Source organism: Marmota marmota, unplaced genomic scaffold (assembly GCF_001458135.2).
Source record: "Marmota marmota marmota unplaced genomic scaffold, marMar, whole genome shotgun sequence".
In the NCBI taxonomy this organism is placed as follows: Eukaryota; Metazoa; Chordata; class Mammalia; order Rodentia; family Sciuridae; genus Marmota; species Marmota marmota.
Window position 1 is genome coordinate 1,473,518 of NW_026000208.1, and position 6,030 is coordinate 1,479,547.

Consider the following 6,030-nt stretch of genomic DNA (forward strand, 5'->3'; position numbering starts at 1 on the left):
GGAGTACCTTTTATATTCTAGATATTGTCAGAACTATAATTTGCACATATTTTCCCCCATTCCTTGGGTTGTATCTTTGCTCTGTTGATTGTTTCCCTTGCTCTACAGTCTTTTTAGTTTGATGTAATCCTATTCATCTATTTTTTTTTATTTTGCTTCCTGAGTTTTGGGGGTTTTATGCAAAAATCTTTGCACATTCCAATGACCTTAAATATTCTCCATTTTATTCTAGAAGTTTTATAGTTTCAGATCTTACACTTAAGTCATTAGTCTATTTTAAATTATTTTTAAGGCTTGGGACCATTCAGAAGTGAAGTCATCTAGCCCTCATCAGCAATTTACTCCTAACAGAAATCACATGAGCTTTGAAGGGGATCCTTCTCCAGCGAGCTTCAATAGAAACCTCATTATAACCCATCATCTACAACTTGAGTCCTTACTCAGAGAAACTGTGAGTAATCTTTATATATGTGTGGTTTTTTGTTTGTTTGTTTGAGGGAGCAGGGTATGCAGATTGAACTCTGGGGCACTTGATCACTGAGCCACATCCCTAGCCCTATTTTGTATTTTATTTAGAGACAAGGTCTCATGGAGTTGCTTAGTACCTCGCTGTTGCTAAAGCTGGCTTTGAACCCATGATCCTCCTACCTCAGTCTCCTGAGCCACTGTGATTATAGGCATGCACCACCATGCCTGGCTGTATATGTGGTATTTAACTGGTAAACTATGTGGTAATTTGTTATGCAGCAATAAATATGTAATATACTTAAGTCTAAATATGATGTGCTATCCAAGATTAGCTTCTGGAAATGAAAAGTCATACTAATGAAAAACAGTAAAATATGAGGGACATCTGTTGTTCAGTTAGTAGTTTTTTAGAATTGTCATTTTCTGAATCTTATAAATATACTATAATTAAGTTAGATGGTAACATTACCCAAATATAAAGGGTACGTGAAAACTGATAGAATCTTAAAAACTTTATGTAAGTCTAAAATTATATCCAAATAAAATGTTCTTTAAAAAATTTTACTTTGGTACAAAAAGTCCCATAAGAATTATAAAGAAAAACATGTGCTCTGGAATGATCGGGCATTTAGAGAAATGCAAAGCAGCTTCCCTTTTCTGTCTACCATTCCTGCTTCAGAAAAATAACTTTAAGATTTAGGGATGCTTACTAGCTTTCCTCTTTGTCCCAGTCAACATTATCCAGTCATCATTTAGAATACAATAACTACTTTTCAAAAATAGATGTTTCACATATCACAAAAAACCCAACTTCAAACATTGTATTATCTGCAGAATACCACTAAAGCTATCGTTGTTGTTGTTTGAACATTAGCAGGTAGCAACATCATTATTTATAATTCTCACAAATGGTTATTTTAAGCTCCTTTCATGGGATAACACAACCTCCAAAATACAGTTTATTTAAATGATAATGTGATCCATTGGATAACAGTTTTGATGTTATGTGCCATAATTAAGTTCCATAATCTTGGGGAATTTAATCTCAAATTAAAAGTAACTTAAGTATACAGGAAACTGTAAAAATCTAAGAGCTGTAGAAGAAAGGCAACGTTGTTTTAATAGATGCTTATTCTTATGTCTGATATTTTTTATAAATTTTAGGAAGTGGTAATTATTGTTATCCATACAAATGTTCTCAAAGAAAAATTTTGTTTACATAAAGTAGAATTTGAGTATGAGTTCTAGATTTTAAATACAGTAGATTCCATGTCCCTTGGAGGTTTCTGAGGACTGACTTTTGGTAAAATATAACTTCTGAATATTAGAAGCCACATTTGAGAAATTCAGTGCCAAAGAATATAAATCACATTTCTACCTTTCAAAGAGTAAATCCTTAGTTGTAGGGTTTCTCTATTAGGTTTTCCTTATATTTCCTTAAAATACTAGAGGTAGACTCTACCAGAAAAAAATGAGATTCATTCATCTCACAGTATTGGGCTCTGGCCCATACAACATAGTACAAGTCCTGGCAAGGCCATCTCTTCACTGTGCCACCTGATAACAGATGGTAATAGCAGGAGTATATGTGAAAATGAGATCACTCTGACAAACTGAAAGCCAAAGAGCAAGTGGGGGTCAGTCTCATTTTTACAATAACTTTTTCTCACAAGAGCATAGGGGTCCCATCAGACCCAATCCATTCCAAGGGCAGTCCCCCAGTAACCAAAGCCCCTCCCACTAGGCACCACCTCTTTAAAGTTATAAAACTTCTCTCAAAATTTGTATCTTGTTTTAGTCAGCTTTTTTGCCTCTGTGGTCAAAAGGACCTGACAGGAACAACATAAAAGAAATGAAGTTTATTTGAGACTTCTGTTTTCAGAAGTGTCAGTCCATAGATGGCTAACTTCTTGCTCAGAATATGGAAATCTGGAAGCAGAGAAAGAGAAAGCTCTGCTCACTAGGGACAAAATATAAACCTCAAAGACACAGCCCATCTTCAAAGCCTATAAAACTATGGAACTGCACACTGCACTGGATGTCTACAAAGTCAAAACTCTAAAGTCAGGTGTTTTGGTACATGCCTATAATCCCAGTGGCTGAGGAGGTAGAGGTGTCACGACCCCTTGCCCGCAAGGAAGACGCAACTCAGGAATCTTCTTTCAGCAGTTTATTCAGGCCCTTGATATTTCTTCTTCTACCCCTCGGATGCCCCTCCCCGCCTTAATAAAGTATCTCAAGTCCCAATGCAAAGCTGCCACGTGGAGCTTTCTCATAGGGTGGTGAAAAATCATGTGCCAACTCTCCCAAATAAGGAGTTGTTTGTCACAGACCACAGCGGAGCCAGCGCCATCTTGTAATGGCGACCATAGTCTGCAGAAACGGCAGAAGCGGCTCACCACAGTTCCCCCTTTCTGTTTTCTTAAAACAATACAGGCGAGAGTAGAGGTCCTATCCCACTGTGCAGAAGTGGCTGCATAGTATGGCTCAGTCTTAAGGAGGGCCCTTCCCCAGATCCGAGGCCATATCAGCCGACGCCTTTTTTCGTGGGGCGGGGCGTGGACGCGTCTAACCCGCATGCAATAGGACATGCTCTCCTTGAGGTCCACGTCAAGGATCACTCAAGTGCAGTGCTTTGCCTCGCATCCTGTATCGTGGCGATGGTGGACGAAGGGGGATAACTGAGGCTGAACTGTGGCTGTTTATAACGACAAACAAGTTGACAGCACCCTGAAAGAAAGGCACGGACTTTAAGGCGATAGAAAAGCACTAGTGTGGAAACCCATCTGCGTGCAATGGCAGTAAGACCGGCAGAGTGCAAGGGCTTTCCAACACTAAGAGAATAGCAAGGAAGGTCATGTCGATCCCAGTGCAATGTTATAATAACTTGGGGTGCAACGACCATGACAAAGGTTTACTGTTTAAGATGCGCAAGCCAGACTTGAGGCGAGTTGCCATTTTCTAAAGCTGCAAGAGCTTGTATGATCATAGCCTTATCATGAGCACTGCGGGCCTTAAGGCGACAGAGAAACCACAAACAGAGGAACATACCGAAGCAACACATTGCACCAAAAATGCCTACCCCCACCCACTCTTTGAAGAAGGAAAAAGCAGAAGATATCCAATCGGTGAATTGACCCAAAGTCACTGGATCGACACGGGTACTGTTCAAGACAGCTATCTGGGTTAGTTGAGACTGGATCATGTCTTCCGCTGCCATGGACCAATTTCCGGCCAAATATTCGCCAATGATGCGGGAGGCATTCCTGGAATCATTAAATCTGACAGAGGTTATGCATAAATGTGCACGTTGGTCAACACAACCCAAAAGCACCAAGTCAGCCAATTCTTCTACCTGAGCTTGGAGTAAATCTATTCTTTGGTTGGCAGCTAAAATCCCTGACAAAATATGTTGATTAATTGTATTTTGGGATTCAAGTATGGTGGAAGTTTGTTGAACAACTTGATTAATGGTGGCAGCAGTTTGTACTTGACTGGCCATGGCCACTCCGGCCGTAACCGCTGCAGCAGCAGACACTGCCACAGCTGTCACTATAGCTGCTGTAATTCCAAAATCCCTGCGGACTCTAAGTAGTTCAACAATGGGGAATTTATCTGGGTCCGCAGTGACTGGGATTGGGACAAAAGTTGGAATTTTCATAACCACTGCCGTGGTCCAGGAGCCATTCCAACACTCAGACAAATAGCAGGTAATATTAGAACAGTCAAGCATCCCCGACGAGGTGTCATTAGCCAAAAGGAGCAAGAACGGGGATTGGACGCAGACCATTGCAGGGGGCAATGTGGCATTATATAGCAAAGAGTTGAATGAAACAGATGTAAGTCTATTACCTCGTTCATTCTCCTTAACAGTGCCAGAAACATTAGCCAGCCAGCTTTTGACTCCCAGCAATTGAGCCAATGCAGAAATATCAGCTGAAGCCCCCTTCTCATTGGAAATCAGCCATTGAAACCAGGACCAACCTACTCCTGTAGAGGAGTTGGCACTGTTATTAAAGTTATAAACATACCTCTTAAGAGAGGGGGAAAAGGAGAAACCTTTAGCAACTTGATGTTTCTCCCAAGAATGATCCTGACAAGGCGTAAATGTTGGGGGGAAACCAAGATTAGGAGTACAGTAAGGGGAGGCCTTGAAATGAGTGGCATTGTAAGTACTATTAGAAGAAGGAGGCACTGGGATTAGTACCTTGGAGATAATAGCCAAGGTAGTTATGTTTAAAGCAGAGCTATTTGCGGGGGTCCCTGAACCTGATTGCTCCCCTGAAACTACTTGGCTCAGTACAGCACTGATAATGTTCCCTGAGACCTGACTGGACCGCAATGGGTCCTCCCAGTTAGTCAAATTTTTGGTCTTAAGGTTGATGCAATTAGCGTTTCCAAGGCTGAAACAAAACACTCCTGTGAGATTAACTTGAGATTGATTAAAAATGCTCTCCATGTCCCCTCTAGGAGAGGCACAGGGAGCAGACATCTCACATGAGGTAGAGAAAAGAGTGGGGAGGACACTAGAATTACTATGAACCGGCATCGGCATTGGCCAAGCCCGTGCCACTGCCCACCACTGCATTGGTGTCGTCTGTGCCATCGGCACCAGCACCAGAACCAGAGCACGTAGCAGAGTGAAGATCCTCATCACGGGATTGCTGTGGTATCTCTTGTTGCTGGTCGGTTGATGTCAAGACTCTTCTTGTCAGGCGTTCAGGGACCCACAACGGTTCCGTGCGATCCTGGGGAAAAACACATACAGATCCTCGTGCCCATGTCAGCACGGGGTCGGGGCCGTTCCATTGGCCCGTAAGAACATCCTTCCACTTAACATAGCCAATTACAGAAGGCTGAGGAGACACATGTCTATCGGCCGCAGAGCGACCATGAATATCCAAATTCAAAAAATTAATGGTAAAGAGAGCCAAGGATAGGCGTTCTTTAGGAGTGTGTTCAGCTCCTATTCCCCCTTTTTGTTTTTGTAAAGTTTCCTTTAAGGTGCGATGAGCACGCTCAACAATGCCTTGTCCTTGAGGATTGTAAGGCAGACCATGAGTAAGTTGCACTCCCATGGTAGAACAAAAGGATGTAAATTGTCTTCCAGTATAAGCAGGTCCATTATCAGTCTTAAGGGATGCAGGAGCACCCCATGCTGCCCATGCTTCTAGGCAATGAGTGATAACATTACGTGCCTTTTCTCCCGATAAAGCAGAAGCATGAATAACTCCAGAGCACGTATCAACAGAAACATGTACATACTTGAGGTTACCAAAGTCAGGTATGTGTGTCACATCCATTTGCCAGACAACCAATGGCTTCAATCCCCGTGGATTCACTCCATAAGTAGGGGGATGAAGAAATGTGACACAATGGGGACATTGTAATACTATCTGACGAGCATCCGCTCTTGAAATGGAAAAACGCCTGCGCAGCGTTAAAGCATTAACATGGAAATTCTGGTGAAATAATTTAGCCCCCTCTAAGGAGGAAGCCAAGCATATCAACTGACCTCTAGTGGCTGAGTCCGCACAGGCATTACCCTGTGATAACGGACCA